This window comes from Mytilus californianus, unplaced genomic scaffold (genome assembly GCF_021869535.1).
Source record: "Mytilus californianus isolate M0D057914Y unplaced genomic scaffold, xbMytCali1.0.p SCAF_4, whole genome shotgun sequence".
Taxonomy (NCBI): domain Eukaryota; kingdom Metazoa; phylum Mollusca; class Bivalvia; order Mytilida; family Mytilidae; genus Mytilus; species Mytilus californianus.
This window is the reverse complement of record NW_026262690.1, coordinates 34,932,338-34,951,710: the sequence shown is the minus strand read 5'-3', so window position 1 is coordinate 34,951,710 and position 19,373 is coordinate 34,932,338. Positions and strand designations below refer to the sequence as shown.

General features: G+C 32.0%; 1 protein-coding gene and 2 long non-coding RNA genes across 3 annotated transcripts in view; 1 reads left to right on the top strand and 2 right to left on the bottom strand.

Moving 5' to 3' along the window:
* Positions 1-19,373, bottom strand: part of LOC127698254 (uncharacterized) — a 367,371-nt gene that overhangs the window by 10,944 nt on the left and 337,054 nt on the right. The gene's annotated exons all lie outside the window — the stretch shown is intronic.
* Positions 1-19,373, top strand: part of LOC127698238 (trafficking protein particle complex subunit 1-like) — a 111,415-nt gene that overhangs the window by 9,024 nt on the left and 83,018 nt on the right. The gene's annotated exons all lie outside the window — the stretch shown is intronic.
* On the bottom strand, positions 2,843-6,618 carry LOC127698248 (uncharacterized). The gene is made up of 2 exons (XR_007980767.1): positions 6,342-6,618; positions 2,843-3,241 (listed from the first exon to the last, which is right to left on the bottom strand). It is a non-coding gene; the product is annotated as an uncharacterized LOC127698248 (long non-coding RNA).

The following is a 19,373-nucleotide window of genomic DNA, read 5'->3' as shown; positions in this document are numbered from 1 at the left end:
TGATAATAGATGAACTACGTAAATGAGTGACAATATTTATTTGTAATAAAGAATGCGAAAAATTGATACTGATTATTTAAACAAAATATTGATGACCTACATGAAATAATGTTTTTATGTATTTTAAACAATTTTTAGAGACATTTCGTCGTGTGAATTCAATAATGATGTATTTCCCATTTGGTAATAGTGGTAAAAAATTGAACTAAACTTTAAAAGCGGAATATCTTAAATATTTGACTGAGACATAAAAAGTTATATAGGAATTGAAATTTTGATAACAATTATTTTACAGCAAAAATACCCGAAAAATAGTGAAGATACAACACTATAAAAATATTTTTATTTGAACTAACTAGATGAAAAATCCAATGGGAATGTGGAGATAGAACAATGTAGTTCTGACAAAAACTTGTAGGGTGCAGAAATCTGGTATTATAGTTGTATAGGAGATAGACCATTGTACTTGGATATCAAAAGTATATTTATCTCCATTTATATCAAAAGTTGTAATATAACACTAAAACATTCACACGACGATTTGTTGGTGACGTCCCTCGCGAAACAGATTGCGGTTTTATTCTTATTTCATCATTAATACGAGGTTGATTTTGTACTTTTAATTGGCTCTTATTTGTTCATATTTTCTTAAAGCTTAACCAAAAAATTCTAAACGTTTTTATTTCATATTGTTATAATAATATAATAGTTTAAAATCAGATAGATTATAAATGTGTTTCATATTTAAGCTTGGTTTTGCCGTTGCAATTTCAGGGGAAATAAATCTAAGTTACAAATATTACAAACCGTTCGTGATACGGTTACTTGAAACCATAATAGAGTACACACAATATTGTTTGCTATAAATACGAAAAATATCCACGTGAAACTAAATCCAAGTTGCAGCTAAAAATCCTCTAAACACTTTTGATTTTGATTCATAAAACATACGTTGATATTAGTGAATACATCAATTATTTCTAAACGTTTAATGACGGCTTCCAATTCGTACCACGGTTGGTACGGTAGCAAATCGGGAACCTCTAATAGGACTCATAAGAAGATAACATAGGATTATACAATAACATAAGTTGAGAAAACAACGACCAAAAAGATACAAATGAAAAGACGAATAATATTCATTTAAAAAGCACAAGGGAAATAACCATATGGCAAAATTTGGGGTACTTTGCTAATTTGCATAGCGGCCATATTGCTTTATCACGACGACAGCCATTGCAATAGGATTATACATGCCTTAATAAAAATGCAAATATGCCAATTCCTAGGTCGAAGCTACAATTTGTTCGCATATAGGTGAATTATAAATGTTTTTTGCCTTCTGTTCGTGTACAAATGAACATTGTCTACTTTGAAAACTTTCGGCCTTTTCATTTTAAAAATCGGAAGCGTGGCCGTAGTATAATTGCTATTTGTAATATAAATTACATTTTTTCTTTTGATGTTTGAATGAAATAAATTACTTAAAAAGTGTGTAGAAGGAAGACCATGGTATACTATCTGCAATTTGATGTTGTTTGAATCTAAAGGAAAGAAGGCGGAGCTTAGCTATGGTACAACCTATTCATTTTCATGTTATTCCATGGCTGAAGCTCCATCCTGGTTTTTGAAAGATATCCGCCTCTGCTGTCCATTTCACAAAAATACATGTAGGCGTCCAGAAATGTCCTTTGTTTTTCTATTAAATCTCAGAAGAAACACTTGAAAATTACCAATTATGATATTGTTCTGCAAATATGTTGCATATTGAATTGTGTCATACCTAGACTCCTAAGACCAAACTGACATTTATGGGTTTAAATAAAATAAATTTGATCGAATCTTTGAAATATGAATTTGTCTTTGTAAATTATTAACGTTTACTGTTTGGTCCATTTTTGGTAATATCCTTTAGGCGTGGCTCGGTACTTGTACATCCCGCCATTGTGTTGTGCTGTGACATGTTTTGTATTCTTGTGTTTCATTTTTGCGTTTAATTTGCTTTGTCTCTATGCCATTTTGTTTTTCTTTGTTGACATATTTGTTTGTTTTTATAGTGATTGAGATTATAACACAATGTTGACTGCTTTACCCCTATTTTTGACATTTTTACCTATTATGTCTGTTTGTTTTGTTCACACATTGTTGTCAATATAATGGAATTTTATGCGACTGTCATACAAGTGAAAGGTTTAGCTAGCTTTAAAACCAGGTTTAATCCACCATTTTCTACTTAAGGAAATGCCTGTACCAAGTCAGGAATAAACACTGGACACTTTTAATTTGCAAAACACTCATTTGCAAATCCGCCGCCGCCTCTCCTTAGAGCTACAGTGTCGTGTATATAACCAAAATGTGCGGAATTACATGGGATTCAATAATTTAATTGCTTTTCTGCTGTTATTATTATAGATATTTTGTAATTTGATTTAGAAAAACATGGGATTTTCAATATCCCATGGGATAGGGCAAATCCCATGGGATTGACCATTATCCCATGGGATTTTGGTTAAATCCCATAGGATTTTTTGGGGTCCCATGGGATAATTGTAGTCCCATGGGATATTTGTTGTCCCATGGGACAAAAAAAATCCCATGGGACTATAATTATCCCATGGGATTTTTAATATCCCATGGGACACATGGGATAAAATAAAATCCTATGGGATTCAAATTATAAATATACAGTAAATAAATGTGTATGTTACAATGAATTCTGTTTGATAGTAAATTGTTTTAAGATGAATCTTTTTAGTTGAATATCTTTTTTTCCTTGGAAATGTTAATGCAATTATATTGTTCTATAACTGTTCAAAACTAAACTTTTAAACAACAAAGCAGATAATGTAAGTATCAATATATGTTTATTTATGAATTCTAGAATACTTTTTTGAAACACAATTTTTCCCATTTGAAATCAATGAAAACTCTATTAATAGGCTTAACATACTAGTAGCTTTTTACATAAATCTATTTTTTTTTCAGGATATCCCTCCACCCAAAAAATTAATAGTTTCTTATCATCCAGCATTGTGTGATCGTAATGTATAGTCCACTTTTTGGCCATTCAGCACAGAACATAGTCATTATTGTGGTTTTAATATCTTTAGATATTTAATAGAACTTCAATTCATTGACTGAGTGATGAAAATAATAACTGATCTGACTTTTGTCTTTGAATTTATTTTGGTCTTGTTTCTGTGTTTTCTCTTTTTATTCTAAGTGATGAATTTCAATCCTTCTGAAAAAGAACAAATAAAATCCGAAGTTATGGATAATAAAAAATTGTTTGCTTACATGTAGCAATAACATATGATTTTCAATAAAAATAGCTATGCGGTATGGATTTTACTGATTGTTGAAGGTTGTCCAGTGTCATCAGTTGCTAACCTCCTACATCCTTTGGTCTCTGATGGAGAGTTGTCAAATTAGCAACATACCACATCTTCCTATTCTAATATTATATAACAATCAATTTATGTATTCTTCTTTATAACATTTGGGTATTTTCCCCAGTTATATATATATATATATAGATCAATGTTAAAACTTTAGGCAATTACAATAAAATTCCATTTTTCACAAGAATTTGCAATATATTATACAGAAAACCAACAATAGAAACAGCACTTCTTCAAGCTTCTGAAGTTCTGAAAGAGTTCCACTTGTGTTTTATTTCAATTAGAAAATACATTGAACTCTTTGGACATGTTGGAAATTATAACATTGATACAAAAAATTATATTGTTTTTTTTTCTTATTTTTGTGTTGTTCGGTTGCTGTCTCATTTTTATATATGGTTATACATATATCCTAAATCTTTTTTTTTTTTAAACTTAATCATTAATAGTAAAAATGGGATATTTTTTATTTTGATAATCTCAAAACATTATTATTCTATCAAATAACTTATTTCCAAGTTCACAAAACACCAATGTGTCAGATATTAAATTTAAGACATGTATAAACATGATCAACAAGCAGTTGACAGGATGTCATGCAAAAATCTCACTAATATTAAACTTTCACAAAAACTCCATACTCAGCGAGTACTATTAACGTTCTTTATAGTACATGACAAATTCCTAATACAGGACACCATGCCTGGTAAACACTAGCATGTGTCAATGTCTAGTCAATCATGTAAGCAGGCTCAAAATCTTAGTTTGGCACTGAATTTAAAAATTCAACACATAATGAACATGTGTATGAAATTCAACTTTATGGTAAGCTACATACCTTAACCTAAAACTTTAACCTAAGAATGTACTATAATTTCACATTATGACATTTCTATGTTCAGTGATTCATAAAATCAGGGTAAAAACAGTAAATGTGGTGTATAATATATAAACAAGAGTGCACACGCTGAAATGTTGCGCCTTCCTTACTAATCATTTATATCATGTTGATAGTCCTAAATATAAAGCTTTACTACAACTATCACATAAACTCAACATGATCCAAGAAAATGAATTCAAGGTCATATGAACCTGACAAGAAATATATGTACACCTTACAATCATTCAATATACTAAATACAGTTGAACTATTGCTTATAGTTTCTAACATTGTCTAAGAAGCAGACTTAACCAAGAAAACTAAACATTGACCAATGAACCATGAAAATGAGGTGAAGGGCAGATGAACCATGCCAGGCAGACATGTACAGCTTACAATCCTTCCATACAACACATATAGCTGACCTATTGCTTATAGATTAAGAAAAACAGACCAAAACACAAAAACTTAACACTGAGCAATGAACCGTGAAAATGAGGTCAAGGTCAAATAAAACCTGCGAGACTGACATACATGTACATCATAAAATGTTTCCATACACCAAATATAGTTGAACTATTGCATTTAGTATTAGAAAAAAAGACCAAAACTCAAAAATTTAACTTTGACTACTGAACCATGAAAATGAGGACATGGTCAGATGACACCTGCCAGCTAGACATGTACACCTTAAAATCATTCCATACACCAAATATAGTAGACCTATTGCATACAGTATAAGAAAAACAGACCAAAACACAAAAACTTAACTATAACCATTGAACCATGAAAATGAGGTCAAGGTCAGATGACACCTGCCAGTTGGTCATGTACACCTTACAGTCCTTCCATACACCGAATATACTAGACCTATTGCTTATAGTATCTGAGATATGGACTTGACCACCAAAACTTAACCTTAAATATAAAAAAGAAGATGTGGTATGATTGCAAATGAGACAACAACTCTCCACAAGTGACCAAATGACACAGAAATTAACAACTATAGGTCACTGTACGGCCTTCAACAATGAGCAAAGCCCATACTGCAGTCAGCTATAAAAGGCCCCGAAATGACAATGTAAAACAATTCAAACGAGAAAACTAACGGCCTAATTTATGTACAAAAAATGAACGAAAAACAAATATGTAACACATAAACAAACGACAACCACTGAATTACAGGCTCCTGACTTGGGACAGGCACATACATACAGAATGTGGCGGGGTTAAACATGTCAGCGGGATCCCAACCCTTCCCCTAACCTGGGACAGTGGTGTAACAGTACAACATAAGAACGAACTATAAAAATCAGTTGAAAGAGGCTTTACTCATCAGATGGATAAAAATACAAATACTACAAATACAAGTGGACGTGGCTGGGTACTTGTACATCCAAACAACAAAAAGACACTAAGTATAGATCTGAGAGTACTCGCAGTTACTGACAGCTAGTACAAAGCCACTAACAACTAATAAAAAAAATCATGCATCTAGACTAAGTTCTTGTTCACTGATCCATGAAATGAGGTCTAGGTCAAGTGAAAACTCTCTGACGAGCATGAGGACCTTGCAAGGTACGCACATACCAAATATAGTTATCATATTACTCATAATATGAGAGAAATTAACATTTTAAAAAATCTGAACTTTTTTTTCAAGTAGTCACTGAACCATGAAAATGAGGTCAAGGACAATGGACATGTTTCAGACAGAATTGGTATCATGACATGCATGAGGCATCTATATACAAAGTATAAGCATCCAGGTCTTCCACCTTCTAAAATAAAAAGCTTTTAGGAAGTTAGCTAACGCCACCGCCGTAGCCGCCACCGGATCACTATCCCTATGTCGAGCTTTCTGCGACAAAAGTTGCAGGCTCGACAAAAATACATGAACATTTTAAAGTACTAAATTTTAAGTATATACATGTAAAACCACAAGTTACTAACTGAAGTTCAGTCTCATGGTGAACTGTAACCAAAAACTTTAAGTGAATACAATTTAGAGAAAGACAGATGGACGCACAAACACTATCAAAACAGAGCATAAAACTTACCGAACAAGATCTTTCAGAAGCAGGAAAATTGAAGTGTTTCTTTTCTTTCTCTGCCCTCCATGATATAAACTTCAAATTCATTCATGCAAAATATGAAAATCTGCAAAAGTAGGACCTTGTACCGCAGCTTATCCACATTTTGACTTTTGAACTGCATTGTTCTTTTCATCTTGCTGGCAACCTAAACATAAAAAAAAAAATGATAAACACATAATTCTGGATTAACTTCGTGTATTTATTTTTGTTGGTACAAACAATTTTTTCCAACTTTAAACTAAATCTGCCTCAACTTTAAAAAACAACTGGAAACCATTATTAACTGCATGTATTTATCTTAATTGAAAACAATTTCTTGAGTTTTTCTCATTTGTATCACCCTGTTATTATATATAAATTTTATTTTTGTCCCTTTTTAAAAATAGGAATGCATGGTTTAAATTCCTCAATAATCATGATAATTCTAGGTCAGTCAATTAAAAATGTATGAATAAATTATTTAACCTATATACTATTAATATCAATATATTTATTTTTTGATAAAAACTAGGCTCTGTGTTAAAGACCGTACCTTGACCTATAATGGTTTACTTTTATAAATTGTGAATTGGATGGATAGTTGTCTCATTGGCACTCATACCACATCTTCCTATATCTACAAACAGATTCTATGGGCGAGCAGACATTACACCCTGGAGGTGGTTTTATAAAAAGCATACGACTTAGATGTACCATAAGCATGGAAAAACAATTCAGCAGTCAGTTTCACAAAAAAACTTACAAATAATATTGATAGTAATAAAGTCATGTACAATACAGTATACTTTATACAATTACTTGTATTTTTTTTTTTTGTAAAACCGACTCAAGTATACTTATAGTCAATCTTAGTCGTAAGTATTAAGTATTATTCATCTTTTGGATAATTTTATGTTGGTTTATTTTATGAATATGCAGTGGCGGATCCAGAACTTTTCATAAGAGAGGGCCGGCTCCAGTCAAGCTTCAGTGATCCCTATATAATCAACCAAATTTTTCCCAAGAAAGGGGGCCCGGGCCCCCTCCCCCCCCCTATTTGAACTTTCAAATTCACAACATGCCGGTGCCTGTGACTGTGTTCAAAGTGGTGGGTTTTCACCCTCGTTGTATTGCGGAATAACGATTTAGGCAAATTGAGAAAAACATCATGTCTGTGGTTGATAATAGTGTGTATGCATTAATTTTCTATACCTTCTTATTTAATAATTTTCCAATTTTGAGTACTGACGGCAAGTGTTGTAACGTATAGTGTACCAATGTCTTGAGACTAATGTGCTATTTACAAGTGCGATCGAGGAATGCAGGGGAAAGAAACTTATCAATTATGTTTATTCTTAAGACAAAACTGAGCCGCCGTAAAAATGAACCGTGTCGAGAATGTTACTGACACGTAATAGGGCAGAGACATATATACACATATGTGTATATATGTCTCTGTAATAGGGCCATCCCTCGAGAACATTAACTAGTACATTGATAATTTACAATCCAGTCAGTATCCCGAAAAAAAAACAACGTATGGATGCAAAACGCTTAGTGGTTTCGGCTGACTGCTGATACGTGCACTTTGTCTCAAAATATCCCGGATAATTGTTTCATTACCAATCATACCACATCTCCTTATTTTTATATATACGAAAGCTTTATTCATATTTTTTGGTGTATTGATGAATGTGTAAAGATACATTTTAAAATACAGCACAAGAGATGCAGATTATATAAAACTTATAGGTCGAAGACATACTGACAACGCCATGGCAAAAACTTAAAAACGACCAAATGACGTACAACAGTCTATAAAACTTAACTATAGCATACAAAACGCAAATATTTAAAACACATAAGAAGCACCCAGACAGTCAAATAGAAATTAAAAGAATAAATAATTTGTAAACTAGGCCTACAGCTATAGTTTCTTATCATCTAACAGTAAACATAGGTTCTGGTATTATGTGATAAGTCATTTTTTCATGCAGACCCAGTTTCATTGATACTTTGAACTTAAAGTGGTTTTATGCATATCAGCCCAGATTATCATATGTGTGTAATTTTATTAAACAATTCACCAATACACATTCTAAACAGGTTAAATTCAATTTACAAATTCAGATCTACTGACATTCAACACCCAATTACTTACTTGCTGTATATTGCTAAAGTTTGATTGTATATTGTCAATCCCTCAACATCGTGAATACGCCATGCGAGGTGTTGGCTATGTTTGATACAGGGTGGCGGCTTCGAAGCGTAGAACAAAATCCAGGTAAATGAAAGTATAAAATTTTGTTGTTGAAAATTTTAACTACTAAATTCCTAAATTTGTACTTAACTCCGTTCTACGGGTAACATGGTTGTTTGATATGAAAATAGGATAAAAGCTTCCGAAAATTATCACATTATAAGTATTCGTAAATGGATATGAAAAAACCTAACAAGGAATAAGTATTGGTAAAGGGACAGAAAGTCGCAGTACAAAAGTTTAAATTAATTATTTTACAATTGTTTAAATATATGAGAGAAAGTTCTTGACGAATTGACTTTATTTATAGATAAATGTATTTAGTTGAGGAAATGATTAATTCGCCTTCAAATAGTTTTTTTTTTTTTTATCAAAAACTTATAAAAAGGAGACATTTTTGACAGTATGAAGCCAGTTAATTACCAAACCACTTTGGCAGATTGTTTTCTTAACAATCATTGTTCAATATTAATATTAAAAAATAAATTTTGTTTTCAAGTCCGTTTCCTTTTAAAAATATTTCAGAAAAATGCTGAAACGTTTTTAAAATTAAGTTTATTCAAAGAAAAAAATATCCCAAAACTGAATCGTGACTTTTTACTTGTTACTTTATGTTGTACGTTCTAAGTGTCAATCCTAGCAAACACAAATTTGGAAATAAAATCGATTACAATGTAATTTTATAGAAGAAAAAAGGGGGGTTAATGAACAAATTATTACTATACACTCATATACTTCTAAAAAGATTTGAATTTGTAAGCTGTCTATAGTTAATGTTAAATCATTTCAAGAGTTTCAATTAATTAAGGAGAAAAAAAAGATTATAAACAGTTTAGTTTTCGTCGCCTACTACTATAAAAAATAGTGATTCTTTTTGTAGATTTGGTACTTCAGTTTCGACTCAAAATTTCCTATTGAAATTGTTAGAAATATTTAGGGGAAGATTGTATTTGTAATTTATGTAATTGTGGTGATATTGGCGACGCGATTCATTATATTATAGCAAGGATTTGTACAAATCCTTGATTATAGAATGTTCGACAATAGACGAAAGTAGACAAACCCTATTTAAACGGGGTTTTGATATCCAAGGACGCCACATTTTACATCGAATAAGATCTATATTTTTTAACGTTTTCAAATGAAATAACTTGAATTGAAAATTTCCCGACTATGTGAAGATTTCTTATATTTCGAAATGGCTTCAATTATTACATACAAAATGAAAAATGTATTAAACTTCTTTTTGTAAAAACAATATTCATGTATTTTTAGAAACATAAGTTATACAGATGTTCTCAATAAAAAACAATCATTAATATACTTTATGGTGATATTTATAATGACTGGCAGACTGCTATTTAAAAGTGCGGTCATATGCCTCAGCGTTATAGGTGACTGCAATTTAATAAAATTGAAATTAAGATTTTTATTAATATTTTGTATATAGGTATCCCTCAATGATGTATAGCATGGACAGACTGAGAAGAAATGGTATTCATCCTCAATTTCTTGTCTACTGCAGGATAGGCAAATAACATAAGTGTATTTGCTACTTTTTTTCTTCTTTATTTTATATAAATGATTTTTTTTTCTTCAAATTTTAACATTTTTTTCTTCGAAAAATTTGTAGTGTTGCAACAGGGAATGCATGGACACAGATACTTAACTATATTTAACGAAAGAAATTTTGTGTAATGTCATCAATCTGTATTACACATCGACAGGATGTTCTCTAGAAAACTATGGTATTTCTAAAACGTTATACACACCCCAGGGTACACGCACTGTCGTAATGGAAAATTACTGCATGCTTTAATTACCTGTAATCAGCCATGCAACAAATCCGTTGACTGACCATGTCATTACAGTCTAAATTTTTTTTCCTTAGATCAAAACGGAATATTTATTTTAACTTTAAAATTTAAAACTTTAAAAAGTATACTTTGACATAATTATGAAGTAAAAGAATTTTACAATTTAATAATTGGATTTTTCCAAAGATTAAGATACAATTATTATATTTATTATTCTAGGACTGACAGATATATCACAGGCACTTGTCTCAGATTTTTTCCCCTATATACCTTAATTAAAGTATATAGAGATTTTTTTCTGAGACAAGTGCCTGTGAGATATATACATGCATAAGTCCCAGACATATATACTTGTAAATCAAAATGATTTACATAATTACTGGGAAATAATATAATGTTTCAGTTTTGTTGATGTCACAAATACACATGAATTATTTGATGATGCATGCTGGAATTTCTTATCTAAATGCATGACCGTGACTACAGACATATATCCATTTACAGATTCTATAATTTCTTGAGAAAAAAAATCAGGAGGGAAGTCAGAGGGAAGTGAAACAAACATTTTAAGCTTTTATTAAACATTGTTGGGAAAACAATAAAATACGACACTGAGTTTTGAAAAAAAAGTTTATGATTGGTCTTGATTTTTTTTTAACAAAGATAGAAACAATTTTTTTGTCCCAAGAAAAAAAAACAATGCCCCCTTTTTAGCCACACGACACACGCCGATGAATGGAGAATTCCAAGTAGGGTCACAAGGTCACATTTTAAAACTTTTTCAGTCGCCCAGTCTCAAAAAGCAATTTTGACTGGTTTTTAGTCGAATTATATTTTTGCAGGTCAGGTTGCAAAGTGGCAGGTCGGATTTGACCATGTTGACAACGGTCCTTAAAATATCCGAAAAAACGTTGAATCAAACGATATGAACCTACACAGTTTTAATTATAAGACTGACACACACCATGCAGTGTGCTAACTGTGCTGGGTGAGGTGCTGTAACTTGATATACATGTATCATTAAGTTACAGTACTGTTAGGATTTGCCTGCCTTTTTACAGGGACTTTCTATACTATCTGTTAGTATAAACTGACCCTGGCTTGAAAGTATGGTTCTCTGCTCAGCAACGGTCGCGTGATTGTAGCAGTAAAATACATCGGGGGGTGGGTAGGGGGAGGGGGCACTTCAATACTTAATTGATAGGGGTGTCGCTTGGGTTCTGTTACCCCACCCTTTTCATATAATTTAGATCTTAAAAATGTATACCTTTTCATATATTGCGTCGGTAAAATTGTAACCTTTTCCCATATTGGTTGGGTTTCGTGGGGTGTGTTGGAAAAGTGGAATATTTTAGGCTAAGATTCTGTGTGTAATGTTTACTTACGGCGAGACTTTCGGCTGTGAAAAAATGACAGGGCTTTGCATATACAAGTACATATACAAGTAATTGGAACTTTATCGACCTTATCATATATTTCTGACAGTTTTCCCCACCTATTCCCATATTTTCAAGCTGGAAAAAGTGACCTATTCCAGCGGCACGTCCTATCACCTTGTATATAGGAAGTGCCCCCCTCGAGTAATATACGCAAATGTTAATACATTAATTCAGGAGCACAGTCTGTCTTTAACGTAAATAACTTCGAGATTAATATGTAAATTTACTTTGCTTATCGTTGTTCCTGTAATTCAGATTTATATTTATTTGTGAGACCCCCGTCACTATTTATATTCACTCAAGAGTCACTCAAAGAAAGGGGTTCTCCGTTACTTACCTTACCTCTGTATCTTTAACCCCCTTTGTAGAGGAACCATACGCTAGTATGTAGAACTTGTGATCCGCAATTTCTATGTACAGTGATGCCTCCACCAATATGTTGCAGTGCTCTATATTTACAGTGAAATCCTACCCACACACACTTATATTAAAAATCCTTTGTTTTATAATCAAAATGTTTCTGTGCCTATCATACGGTGGTTAAAAGTCAGTCACTATATAATATAAAATTCCTTTCTTTCTTTATATATATATACACGCATGTTACACATTTGTTTTCGGTTCCCCTAACAGTTTTGTGTACGTAGCTAGATATGCTTTAAAAGTATAACTCATTTCTGTAAGATATCAATAACATTATTCCATAAAATCATTTGTTTTCCTATCACGGTAAGATGATAAAAGAATGAGTGCCTCTTCCTCATGATTTAAAAGATATATAGTAAAGTATTGTCTAAAAGTTATATTCGGTTCTTCTAAAAAGTCCTTTATATAATCCATATATTGCTTAAAATTCTGTTGGCTATATATAATTTAAGATAATTTCGATATAATATCGCACACTTTAGTAACTGGGAAAATCTTATCTGATTTAGGATCAATTTATTGGTTACACTCCCCTATCACCAGTGATTCTTTGTCGTAAGCTGACATTTTGAAAAAGGTATACTGTTGACTATCAATTTGCATGATTAATTACAGATGTCGACTCGGACTACTGCAAAAGACAATAATTCAGTTCACTGATTTAGATTGAATAGTGGTTCGGTTAATTCTCCTTTTCCCCAAACAAGTAAGAATTAGGTTACATCTTTACACGGGTAGTCAAAACAATTATGACGTCTTGCAAGACTATTTTAATTTTTTATCTATCTATCTATCTTCATATTTCCGCACTCAGTCACAACTTTGACTATTATGTGGCCAGAAAAAAGTTAAAATAGCCTTGCAAGACGTCATAAATTTTTGGACTAATCTTTTGGCAAATATGGTCGTACAACAGGGGTTTAATTGTTACAATTTGCCGGATTTTCTATCCTTACGAACCCTGAAAAACTAACTAGGCCAGGTGATGAAAAATCTGTCTCCACTTTTTATCCCACCAGAAAATCAAAAGGTTGTCTCCTTATGGAGCTTCCATTTGATTTTTATGGGGGGGGGGGCTAGGATGAAATTTGTAAAAAAAGCAGGACAGGAGTTTTGAGTAAAAAAAAAAAAAGGCAGGATGAGCAACATGGCAAAAAAAAAAGGCAGGATGACAATTTATGTAAAAAAAAGTCAGGATAAACTAATACAAAAAAAAGGCAGGATCGAATAGAGTGAAAAATATAAAGGCAGGACAGAGATTACAACTTAAAAAAAATGCAGGACAACATTTTTCATCCTACCCCCCCCCCCCCCCCCCCCCCCCCCCATAAAAATCAAATGGTAACTCCCTTACACCTACATGACAAAAACATATACAAATATGGTATCATTGGACATTGCCAATGTGACGGCTCTTCAACAGAAACTAAAGACGTAGAAGTTAACAACTATATAGGTCACCATAGGCTCTTCAACAGAAACTAAAGACAGAAGTTAACAACTATATAGGTCACCGTACAGATTTCAACAATGGGCTAAAAAGCCAAACTGCGTAATAAGCTACAAAAGGCCAAAATAGATAGACGATATCTGACAAGGGTAGAAATGATCAGAATGTTGAAAAATAAAATCTACTGTCCATTTTAAATGGCATCAAAACTGGCAGCTGACTCATAGGAGTTGTTGCCTTAAATACAGATTTTTACCTTTTTTTTTTCTTCATATTTCTTGAATTTTCCTTTTTATCTCTAAAACTGTAATATTTAAAGAGAAACTTACATTTGTAAATCTTATTAAAAAGTTATTGCTTTTCAATGATGATTTTGATCCAGTTTTTGCAAAAACTTGGAAACTTTAAATCTTGGGTAAACTCCTTATATTATACTGCCTGGTCTCGTGGTAGCGTGTTAACCTCAAGAGCAGAAGGTTGTTTATTTTGAACCCAACAGGGTAAAACCAAAGACTTTAAAGTTGGTATTTGCTGCTTCTCCCCTAAGCACGCAGTATTATTAAGGAGTAAGAGCAAATACTGGTTTGTTCAGAGTCAGAATTATGTGTCAAGGTAAGGTGACATGTCTCTCTGAGAACTAGTGTAAGAGATAAATTAGTCCTTGTAAAAATTGTCTGGTCAGACAAATATAACTAGTATAAAAAGTCCATGGATACAGAATTTACTAGTATATTTAGTCTGATGTCAGTAATTTATGTCCCCAGACTAATTTTCCTAGTCCAAGACATCACTATTCCTAGGTAAAAATGTCCAGTTTTTATACGGCCGCAAAAAAATTTTTGCGGTCGTATATTGGTATGACATTGGCGTCTTCGTCCAAAGACACATTGGTTTTCGCACAATAACTTTAGTTTAAGTGAATGGATCTATATGAAATTTTACCATAAGGTTCAATACCACAAAAGGAAGGTTCGGAATGGTTTTTGGGGTTATGGTACCAACAGTTAAGGAATTAGGGGCCAAAAATAAGCATTTTTGTAACTTCCAGACAATAACTTGTGTGTTAGTGTATGGATCTCTCTGACATTGTACCACAAGGTTCCATATCACAAAGGGAATGCTGGGATTGATTTTGGGGGTAATTGCCTCAAAATTTTAGGAATTAGGGGCCAAAAAAGGGGCAAAAAACAAGCATTTTTCTAGTTTCATGACAATTACTTGTGTGTAAGTATATGGATCTTTATGAAATTGTACTACAAGGTTCCATATCACAAAGGGAAAGCTGGAATTGAGTTTGGGGGTAATTTCCCAAAACGTTTAGGAATAAGGGACCAAAAAGGGGCTAAAAATAAGCATTTTTCTAGTTTCCAGACAATAACTTGTGTTCAAGTGTATGGATCTTTCTGAAATTGTACTGCAAGGTACCATACTACAAAGGGAAGGCTGGGATTGAGTTTGGGGGTGATGAATCATAAGGGGATTAAAAAAATGGGGGGGGGATTTTTTTTTCCTATTTTTTTTCTTTAAAATTTTCCATTTTAAGTTGGTTATTTTTTATTTATGTATAAAAGCAAATAATAATGATATGATTTAATTTCATCAAAAATTGAAATATTGGGCTTCTTTGATATGCTGAATTTAACCGTGTATTTAGATTCTTAATTTTTGGTCCCGTTTTCAAATTGGTCTACATTAAGGTCCAAAGGGTTCAAAATTAAACTTAGTTTGATTTTAACAAAAATTGAATTCTTGGGGTTCTTTGATATGCTGAATCTAACCGTGTATGTATTTAGATTTTGGATATTGGACCATAATAGGTAAATTAAAAAAATTTAAGTTCTTAGACCACATTCATTCTGTGTCAGAAACCTATGCTGTGTCAAATATTTAATCGCAATCCAAATTCAGAGCTGTATCAAGCTTGAATGTTGTGTCCATACTTGACCCAACTGTTCAGGGTTCTAACTCTGCGGTCGTATCAAGCTGCACCCAGCGGAGCATTTTATTCTAATACTGTATGCAACATGTCAAGTATATTTGGTGTATGAAAATTTTTAAGGATGTACATGTTAGTCTGGCATGTTTTATTCGACCTTGACCTCATTTTTATGGTTCATGCATTGCTCAATGTTATTTTTTTGTTTTTTGGTCAGTTTTTCTATTTTCTTATTTTCAAATTAGCAATAGGTCAACTATATTTGGTGTATGGAATGATAGTAAGGTGCATATCATGATATGTTTGACTGAGAAGTTTCGTCTTACCTTGACTTTATTTTCATAGTACATTGGACAATGTTTAGTTTTTGTGGTTTGGTCTATTTTTCGGATACTGTAAGCAATAAGGCCCCTATATTTGGTGAATGGAATGATTGTAAGATGCACATGTCTGTCTGGCATGTTTTATATGACCTTGACCTCATTTTCATGGTTCATTGGTCAATGAAAAGTTTGCATTGTTTTGTCAGTTTATCATATGCTTTAAGCAACAGGTAAATTATATTTGGCGGATGTAACAATTGTAAGGTGTGCATGTCTGTCTGGCAGATTTATATAACCATGACCGTATTTTATGGTTCTTTGGTCAATGCTAAGTTTTCTTGGTTTTTTCTTTTATCAGATATTATAAGCATATGTCTACTTGTAAGTGTATGGAATGACTGCAAGGTGTCATATAAAAATAAGAAGTTGTCTGTCTGCCAAGGTTAATATTACTGTGACTTCATTTTCATAGAATATTGATAATATTAAACAAAAAAAATGATGAGCATGACAAGAAATACAAATGATCCAAAATTGTCAGTTGCCTACTAATTATGTAATAGTAGTTATTGTCATTAAATGATAATGTTTACCCTTTTATGTGTAGGGCACGAACATTAAAGATAAAGGGAAACTATAAACAAAAGAGATTATCAACAAAAATAGATTTCAAACGTCAACAAAGCCTAAATGGTAAGTCCACTTCTATAAAAGTTATTGCCCTTGAATAATGATTATTATGAAAATAAGATGTGGTATGGTAAATGAGAAAACTATCCACCAGAGTTCAATTAAGTGGATGAAAGCAATGCAATTACTTATTAGAGGCCAATGATGACCTGTAAATAATGAGAAAACCCATAACCTATACATGATATAGTCATCTATAAAAGACACCACAAACAAAATTTGGAACAAAACATCAATTCAAACTTCAAATATACCAGACTAATTCATAAAAATGAACAAGTTATGAAAAAACAAATATGACGGACGTGAACCAACATCAACCACTGAACTATGTACAGGCTCCTGATTTCGGACAGGCAAAATATGGCAGGGTTGATATGAAAATAAGAAGCGGTATGATTGCCATTGAGACTTTTCTCCAATAAGAATCAAATGACATGAAATTTAACAAAATTAGTTCACTGTACAGCCTTCGACAATGAGCAAACCCTATACTGCATAGTAATCTATAAAAGGCCATGAAATTCAAAAAAACAAATGTAAAACAATTCAAAAAGGGCATGGCGTCATTTAAAAAGGGCATAATGTCTATCCATACTAAACATGCTTGGGGGATACACCACAAAGGCGAAAGCTAAGTGCCTGATTTTTGCACAAAACAATAAACAAAAAACAAATATGATATATAGCAACAATTGACAACCACTGAATAATAGACCCCTGACTTGGGACAGACACTTACAAAATGTGGCATGGTTTAACATGTTTGCTGGCACCAAATCCCCCTCTAATTAAGGACAGTGGTGTAAGTGTCAGTTCAATATAAAAACTATAAAATCAGTTGAAAAGGGCTTTTTTCTGCTCTTGGGTCAGGTTATTTTTATACATTCCCGTTTTCATTCTCAATTTTATTAACTCATTAGAATGCAACAAAGCAGAAAAACAGCTACCAAAAACACAGACCGGATGTGGCTGGACATTTATTCTTTCCCTGTAACAAAAAAGACTCAACATACAGATCTATTAGTACTCACAGTTACTGACAGCTAATTCATAGCAAATATCAACTAATAAAATAAACATTTTGTGAGCACCCATCCCACCCCTAACCTAGGACAGTGGTTTTAATAACAGCACAACCTTTGAACAAACTGTAAACATTTGTTGCAATTGGCTTAACTCAAAAGACTGCAACAAGGCACAAAAACAACTAATATGAAAACCATAGACACAAAGCAATGAAATAAGAGTACTTCAGTGTACTTACAATTTTAAACATTCAAATGAAAGTTTTATCAAAATGTACATAAACATGATAAAGTAGCCATTTTATTGCTGTATTTCTCTTCATTTATAATTTTTGAGTTTTGTGTATTTGTAGGTCAGACATCTTGGTTTTCATGATCATCATTCAACAGGTCAATACTGAACAGAAAACTTAAAGCTGATATTTTTCTATATAGTGTGACTTTTTTATTAATTTGAAATGGAATGTGTTTTTTTCCTACATAAAGAAAGAGGAAATTTCAACATAATGACTATAAACAAAAAGGAGTCATATTATCATGATCATAGATGCACAAGAACTAAATCATGTAAATGCAACAACGTAATTATCAATTGAAAGAAGGGAGGAATGAAAAAATATATTAGTAATTTGTTGTCCAAATGAACTTGCTTTGTCCACTCATTTAAATCGCTCCATCCAATAAAGATGTACGGAGGAGGATTTTTGAAGAACAGATTGCAAAAATGTTTTGTCTAAGAATTGTAGGAATATTCTAGTGGATGAAATAATTTATTTACTTGACTCTTATGTAGTGGACTGAATAATTGTACATAGCAAGCTGAAACAAGAAAACTAAAACTTAACAGGAAAAGTGTTTATTTTATAAATTTGCAAATATAACAAACTGTATAAACGTAATATTATGAACACCACAAAGGTATAAGATTCAAATTGTTTGCATATTCATGTATTGCAATGGAACTATAACAAAGAAAACTTTACCTCATTAAAAGAGTAAACTATTAACTGTGCTTTGTCAATTTATTCAGTCAGAATATGAAATATTTTTTTCAGTTCTATTTTTCATAATAAAACAAACAAGACAAAGATTTCAAATCAATATTTTTTTCTTTTATTAAGACATGTCATCATTTTATTTCAGTTAAAGGATTTTATTTTTTAACTTTAAATATTATTATACTTTCCAAAATAATAAGAATCTTTATTGTCATATAAACAAATTAAAAACATGTTTGTGACAAAATGAAAAAACCCAAAATACACTAATATTTATATTATAAACTTTTTACTACCAAACAGAATTCATTGTAACATACACATTTATTTACTGTATATTAATAATTTGAATTCCATAGGATTTTATTTTGTCCCATGGGATATTAAAAATCCCATGGGATAATTATAGTCCCATGGGATTTTTTTGGTCCCATGGGACAACAAATATCCCATGGGACTACAATTATCCCATGGGACCCAAAAAAATCCTATGGGATTTAACCAAAATCCCATGGGATAATGGTCAATCCCATGGGATTTGCCGTATCCCATGGGATATTGAAAATCCCATGTTTTTCTAAATCAAATTACAAAATATATATAATAATAACAGCAGAAAAGCAATGAAATTATTGAATCCCATGTAATTC